Source organism: Bubalus bubalis, chromosome 13 (assembly GCF_019923935.1).
Source record: "Bubalus bubalis isolate 160015118507 breed Murrah chromosome 13, NDDB_SH_1, whole genome shotgun sequence".
In the NCBI taxonomy this organism is placed as follows: domain Eukaryota; kingdom Metazoa; phylum Chordata; class Mammalia; order Artiodactyla; family Bovidae; genus Bubalus; species Bubalus bubalis.
The window spans coordinates 62543674-62550911 of record NC_059169.1 but is presented as its reverse complement, the minus strand read 5'-3'; the positions used below and the strand labels follow the sequence as shown (position 1 = coordinate 62550911).

Sequence of the window (7238 nt, the reverse complement as noted above, 5' to 3'; positions counted from 1 at the left end):
AAAATACTAACTGACTTGTTGTTAATCCTTCACAGTGTAGCTCTATCTCAATGACATTCTTTTGTTGTTTAAGTGGGCTTAAAGAAAGAAAGTGAAGTCGCTCAGTCGTGTCAGATTCTTTGTGGCCCCATAGACTGTAGCCCTCCAGGCTCCTCCGTCCGTGGGATTTTCCAGGCAAGAGTACTGGAGTGGGGTGACATTTCCTTCTCCAGATGATCTTCCTGAGCCGGGTCTCCCGCATTGCAGGCAGACGCTTTACCGTCTGAGCCACCGGGGAAGCCTTGCCTGTCTTCTATTCAGGTGAATAGTCAAGTGCCTGTTGATTGGAATCTGCTGGTATTTTTTTAAGAGAGTTTGAGTTTTTTTTCCCCTCCCTGGGCTTGCAGGATCTTAGTTCCCCCATGAGGAATCAAACCTGGGCCCTTGGCAGTGAGAGCACAGCATCTTAACCATTGGACCACCAAGGAATTCCACCAAGTGGGCTTAAGGGAATAATAATAAAATTAAAGAGATTTTCAAATAGGGTAATTACATATCTTATCTTCCAAACCAGGGCATTTTTGAGAATAAAAATCTTGCTATTAATAATTTCTCCAGGAGAACAGGCATAAGCAAAATTGCCTAAGAAATTTCCTTTTTTAAAAAAATTTCCCCCTCTTTCTTCTTACCCATGAAAGGAAAAAAAAAAAAAATGTGAAAGACTTTGAAATGACCCAGAAACATTATTGGGTATCTTCAATGCAGAACTGTTTCCTAAACACCCTTCCAGATTAGCTGATATTATAGGGTCCCCACAACTTTCACTGTCTTTGAACCATTATATTTCCCTCTGAGTTACACATAACTGGTAGAAATGGAAATGCCTCTTGTCTGCAGAGATAAAAGTTTAAAAAAAGATGGAAATACAATTGATTTCCTCCTGCCTCCTTTCCAATAAGACCATTTCACAACTGTTTATAAATTCATTTCAGCATTGTTTATTACTATTATATCTGTGTTACTCTGAATTCATCTTTGAATTGGTTATGACTTCTTACTGGTTCTTAGTTATTAAATTAACTAAAATCTTTGAAATATGTTTAACATATGTTGATATTTATAGGATTTTATCATTTAAAAATTCTTTAATATAAAAAATTTAATTTCTTCTCATTTTGTTCCTTACATTACCCATGGACTAGCAAATTCTCCATTTTACCATAATAATGGTTCCTTCATAGCTAAAGAGATCACTACCTTCTGAGGTCATTTATGCGTTCATTTAACATATGTTGAGTAATCACTAGGTTCCAGGAATTGATATAATGACACAGAGAGAAGAGATTATAAACAAGGAAGAATGAAAGCAGGGAGACCATTTGGGAGTCTATAATAAGTGCCCCAGTAGAAGATGAGGGGGTGAGGACTATGACGAATGTACTCGGACTATAACCACCTTAAAGGAAGAGCTGACAAGAAAAGGATTTACTAATGGAGTGGATGTGACGTAAAAATAAAACAGAGAAGTCAAGAAAATCCCCAGGCTTTGGCATGATTAATGAGGTAATTTGTGGTGTCATTTTCTAGAGATTGGACGGACTGGGGACGGGGTTGAACTGGAACACTCACTCCCCCAGCTGACTGGCTTCAGCTGAACAAGGTCACACTCCCTTCTTTGTCCAATGACTTACTGATACAGGGATAAAGCCTGACCCCATTGGCTGAATCTGATTCAACCCTGAATAGCCACACCAGCTCTGGGGCTCCCTCTGGGACAAACTGAGGCCTTTGTCCTGAAGGCAGCAGCACTTCTCCCTTTGCCTAATCCTGCTGCCATCACTCCCTCGTAGGAGTGGATCCTGAAGGCAAGCCCCCCAAACTTCTGCCTGCGGGTCTCCATCTCTGAAGCTGCTTCTTGGGACCAACCTACAACAGGGAGCTAGAGTTCAAGAATCAAGAGGTCTCCCTCACATCATCTTCCACATGCCTGTAAAAGGTACTGAAAGTAGATATTTGTGGGACTTTCCAGCTTCCCTGGTGGCTCAGAGGGTAAAGCATCTGCCTACAATGCAGAAGACCCGGGTTCAATCCCTGGGTCAGGGAGATCTCCTGGAGAAGGCAATGGCAACCCACTTCAGTACTCTTGCCTGGAAAATCCCATGGATGGAGGAGCCTGGTAGGCTGCAGTGCATGGGGTCGCAAAGAGTCAGACACAACTGAGCGACTTCACTTTCTTTCTTTCTTTCCAGGTAGGCCAGTGGTTAGGACTTCATTTTCCAATGCAAGTGGTGTCAGGTTGCTAAGATCCCACACGCCTCATGTCCAAAACACCAAAACATAAAACAGAAGCTATATTGTAACAAATTCCATAAAGATTTTAAAAACAGTCCACATCAAAAACAAAAAGAAAATAGATATTTGATGCTAGACTCTGCCTGCTTATCCTCTCCTCACTCTACCCTCCCCCTGCCCCCTCAAAAGAGAAATGAATGGCTCTCCATCGCCCTTTGCCAGCCTCTTTCGGGATATATCACAACCTGCCCTCTGTATTTTCATTCTTATCTCTCACCACTTTGCTGTAACCTCCCAACACAACCTACATTTTTAATTGGAGTAACTATTTACTGTTTCTTGGCGACTAAAGATAATCTAAACTTATGATGATTGTTCAACTTAGAGATTTTTCAACTTTATCACAGAGCTAAAACCGCTGTTTGAAAATTGAATTTGGATCTTTTCCTGGGCTACTGATAATGCAATCAATACTCTCTTGTGAGACTGGACAGTGCCAGCAGCGGCTCCCAATCAGCCATGCTATGAGGAGGGTCAACAACAGTATGGTTACAATCATTCTGAACACACACAGCCATTCTATTTTTCACTTTCAGAACAGGATTCAGCAGATTATATGAGTTATTTAACACTTTATTATAAAACAACCATTGGGTTAGATGATTTTGCCCAACTGTAGGCAGTTCTTGAGACCCCTCTGCCTGGTTCCCCCCATCCTGCCATGCCATGATCTCTCAACTCCTAGGTTGGGACACTTGTAAAAAGATGAAGAATAGGAATTCATCTCTCTCCACTCCTCAGTTCTCCCCTACTCATTTATGGAGGGTCCTTGCTGTCTTGACCAAAGAGTAGGATGCCTACCAAAGAGTAGGATGTTATGATCCCATTTTTATTATCACCTTACAAAGAAACCTAGAGTAAACATAAAAGTCTAAATAAGTGGTCAACTGTGGAGTTCAAGACTGCTTCCTAATGGGAGGAAGGGAGTGGAATAAAGGAAGAAAGAGGGGGAGCAGTTACAATCAAATTCAAAGTTCCATTTCTGCTGCCTCCCAGGCCTAGAGAAGGTGCAAGACATCCTTTACACACAATAGACTTGTTCAATAAGGTAATTCTGAGGAAAAGGAAAGGCAATGAATATAAGAAGTTAGTACCTCAGATTCTCATTCATACAACTGTAACATCAAGTCATATTTTAAAAATGGCCCCTGGGGGAAAAAAAATTACTGTTTCTCAGAAATTCATTTTAAGGTGATCAGGTTACTTTAGACCATCTTAAAACTTCTGAATCTGTGAAAGGTTGATTTTGATGGTAGAATTAAATACTTCCTTTGCAAAGATTTAAGTCTCCTGAACTTAAGGTTAAATGGAAAATTAGTTCCTCAGATTTTCCTACCCTTTAAAAATATACAGTGTTTCCATGCCCTTTTGATGAAAAGTATCAGTGGCATAAAAAAATTAAGAGAACAAAATAATAAAAACTCATTAAAATTTAAAATCCACTAGTTTAGAATGTATGATAATTTTGACACTGACTCTGTTGATGGTTTCCTTCCTATTGCCTATGATAAAGTATTTCGAAGTTATTAGTACGTACAAAAGATACAGGGGAAAAGAGCTCACTATTTAAGGGAAGAAACTTCTAAAGTATTGTGGAAGCATCCCTCTACTGGCAGACAATATTAAAATTATTCTTAAATTTACTCTTTCAAGCAGTCAAGTTGGATGAGGACCTACCACTTGGTTTAGGAGGCTAATTTAGATTCCGTGCAGCCTGGTGGAGAGGAAAGGCTGCCTCAGGTGCTGTCTATGTGATATAGATGTTGGGTTTCACTTTGGGTTAATCCACCTTCCCACTATCTTGGCTGCTGTGAGGAGTAGAAGAGTTGCTGTCTGTGAAGGTCAGGGCCTCCAAACCCACTAGCTCTGCGAGAGGAGGGACCAGGTTTACTGATCTTATTATTCTCAGAATGTGTCACATAGTAAAGCACTAGATACGCGAGCCATTATTACATAATGATGTGCCATAGACCTGCATTTCCTTCTGGAATATTCCTCATTTTTTTTCTATTTACTTATTGATGCATCCTTTCCCTGTGCCCTCAACCCAGTTATTCTAAACGTGTCTGGTGTTCAGCACAGTTCTGTGGCCAGAACATAAATCAAGCACCTATTATGAGCAGACAAAGGATTTCACTGCAAGCAGGTGTTTGAGTCTGTGAATAACCTTAGAAATATTTCTTTTTCTGTGTTCTTGCTCTAATGCTGTTCAAAGACATGAAGGCTTTCCTGGGAAGCCCCCAGCCAACAGGTTCATATGTGCGGATCACTGGATAATGGAATCCACAACCACAGAAGCACAGTGTCCACACAGTCTGCTACTGCCTGGCGCTCAGTGGTCTCCTTAGAAACCAACGAGGCTGCAGTGAATCTGGGCAGCCGGTGAGCTGAACAGGGAGGTGAGTCACATTAGGAAAGGGCCAATTCACAATTCCCTGTGCCTCTGATTCATCCCTGCCTACTCCCACGTCTCTCTGTGTAGAGTTCATTCACATTACCTCTTGGTGAATGCTTGCTGAGGCTCCAAAGTAATGCTGGACACTGTACACCTGCTTCTAGGAAGAACACTCCATGGAGGCGCTGTCACCCCCGAAAGAAATTGAAAGTATTAGTCACTCAGTCGTGTCTGACTTTTTCAGATCCAGTGGGCTGTAGCCTGTCAGGCTCCTCTGTCCATGGAATTCTCCAGGCAAGAATACTGGAGTGGGTAGCCATTTCCTTCTCCAGGGGATCTTCCCGACCCAGGGATTGAACCCAGGTCTTCTGCATTGGAGGCAGATTCTTTACTGTCTGAGCCACCATGGAAGCCCTGAGTCTTCCTCAACTTTCAATTTAAGAACTTTAATGAACTTCAAGCTGAGGCTTGTTTTCTGCCAAGCTCCTCCCTTCTCTGTTCTTTAAGCATCTTGTCTACAGGGGCCAAATGTGCAGTGCCTCTCAATACATTACAAATAATGCAATAACGGGAGGGGAAGAGGATCCAGAGTCTTGTCTTTCCATTTGTTCAACCCAGAATTGGAGGATAACCCTGTTAACAGGGAGAGGTTGAGAGGGGGAAATGCAAAGTTAAATGCAGCCATGAACACTACAGAGAATCAATAAATATTGACAGGTGAGAAGGCAGATGGAGGGAGAGAAGTTTTGCTAATCTCAACTAATACTGGTTAATAATACAGAACAGGGATTTGTCACCAGCCAGAGACGCCAAAGCTATAGTTTTTTTTCCAGAAGTCATGTATGGATGTGACAGTTGGGCTATAAAGAAAGCTGAACGCCAAAGAATTGATGCTCTTGAACTGTGATGTTGGAGACTCTTGAGAGTCGCTTGGACTGCAAGGAGACCCAACCAGTCCATCCTAAAGAAAATCAGTCCTGAATATTCACTGGAAGGACTGATGCTGAAGATGAAGCTCCAGTACTTGGGCCACCTGATGTGAAGAACTGACCCATTGGAAAAGACCCTGATGCTGGGAACGATTGCAGGCAGGAAGAGAAGGGAACCACAGAGGATGAGATGGTTGGACGGCATCACCAACATGATGGACATGAGTTTGAGCAAGCTCTGAGAGTTGGTAACGGACAGGGAGGCCTGGCGTGCTGCAGTCCATGGGATCGCAAAGAGTTGGACACAAGTGAGTGACTGAACTGAACTGAACTGATAGACCCCCAGGGAGATACCAGTGGCCCCTCTTGGCAGCTCTTGGACGAACAGCACAGAGTTCTGGGTTCCAGGGAGAGGATAAAGCGCATGGAGTATAAAGTGTCAGGGCAGCTGAGACCTACTGCTGACAAGTAAACCTGTTTACATTTTCCTTCACAAAGAGTTGGACATGCCTGAGCCTCTGAGCACCTTTTCCTTAGGTGCATACTTCTGTTAGAAACAGAGGTAATCTCCAATTACGTCACAGGGCTCTCTGGGGCTGTGGTCACATATCTCTAGGTAGCACACTGACCTGAGAGATCATTCGAATACCTGGTCTGGTTCCCAAGTCTTTCTAAGACGTTTATACTGAAACTAGATGAATCCAATGAGGTGGGACTTGGGAAATTGCTAGCATGTTTGAAGGAGGATTAACAGAGTGCAAAAGTCTTGGTAAGGGTGTCTATTTTTTCTGCTAAATTGCCCAGTAGACTCTTTCATAGTTTCAAGAGGTTAGAGAAAGAGAAATCAGAATGTTATAACCATGAGCTGAGTTACAGCTGTGAGGCCCTTTTCTGTGGCCTGAGGCAAGTTTCAAAATCCTTGTTTGTGTGGCTGGAATGTGATTCACACCTGACTCTCAGGACACATCCTGTCTCATCCTTTTATCTGTGACTCTAAATCATGTCAAAACTTTTTGCCACATACCATAGAAAATACTCAGAGAAGGCAATGGCACCCCACTCCAGTACTCTTGCCTGGAAAGTCCCATGGATGGAGGAGCCTGGTGGGCTGCAGTCCATGGGGTCACGAAGAGTGGGACACGACTGAGCAACTTCACTTTCACTTTTCACTTTCATGCATTGGAGAAGGAAATGGCAACCCACTCCAGTGTTCTTGCCTGGAGAATCCCAGAGACGGGGGAGCCTGGTGGGCTGCCGTCTATGAGGTCGCACAGAGTTGGACTCGACTGAAGCAACTTAGCAGCAACAGCAGCATAGTAAATACTCCATATGTAAAGATTTTTTTTCTTTCTAATTTTAAACACTAGTCTACCTGGTATATCAACAAATCAAAAGACCAAATATTAATTGAGCTTATCCCAATTGTGTGCAATTCACAGGATTAAATCTTGGGGATGGGGTAGGGGGAAGAGAAAGAAACACGTTTTGTAAGACATGGGCTCTTCTTCCAGGAAGAAGGTCATAAGCTAATAATATTAGGTCCCATTTATTGCAATCTGCTATGAACCAAGCATTTCACTTTT

The 7238-nt window shown here is 42.6% G+C and overlaps 1 non-coding gene across 1 annotated transcript; it reads left to right on the top strand.

Moving 5' to 3' along the window:
• Positions 1 to 2010: 2010 nt before the first annotated feature.
• On the top strand, positions 2011 to 2083 carry TRNAC-ACA. Its single transcript has one exon. It is a non-coding gene; the product is annotated as a tRNA-Cys (tRNA).
• Positions 2084 to 7238: the final 5155 nt, after the last annotated feature.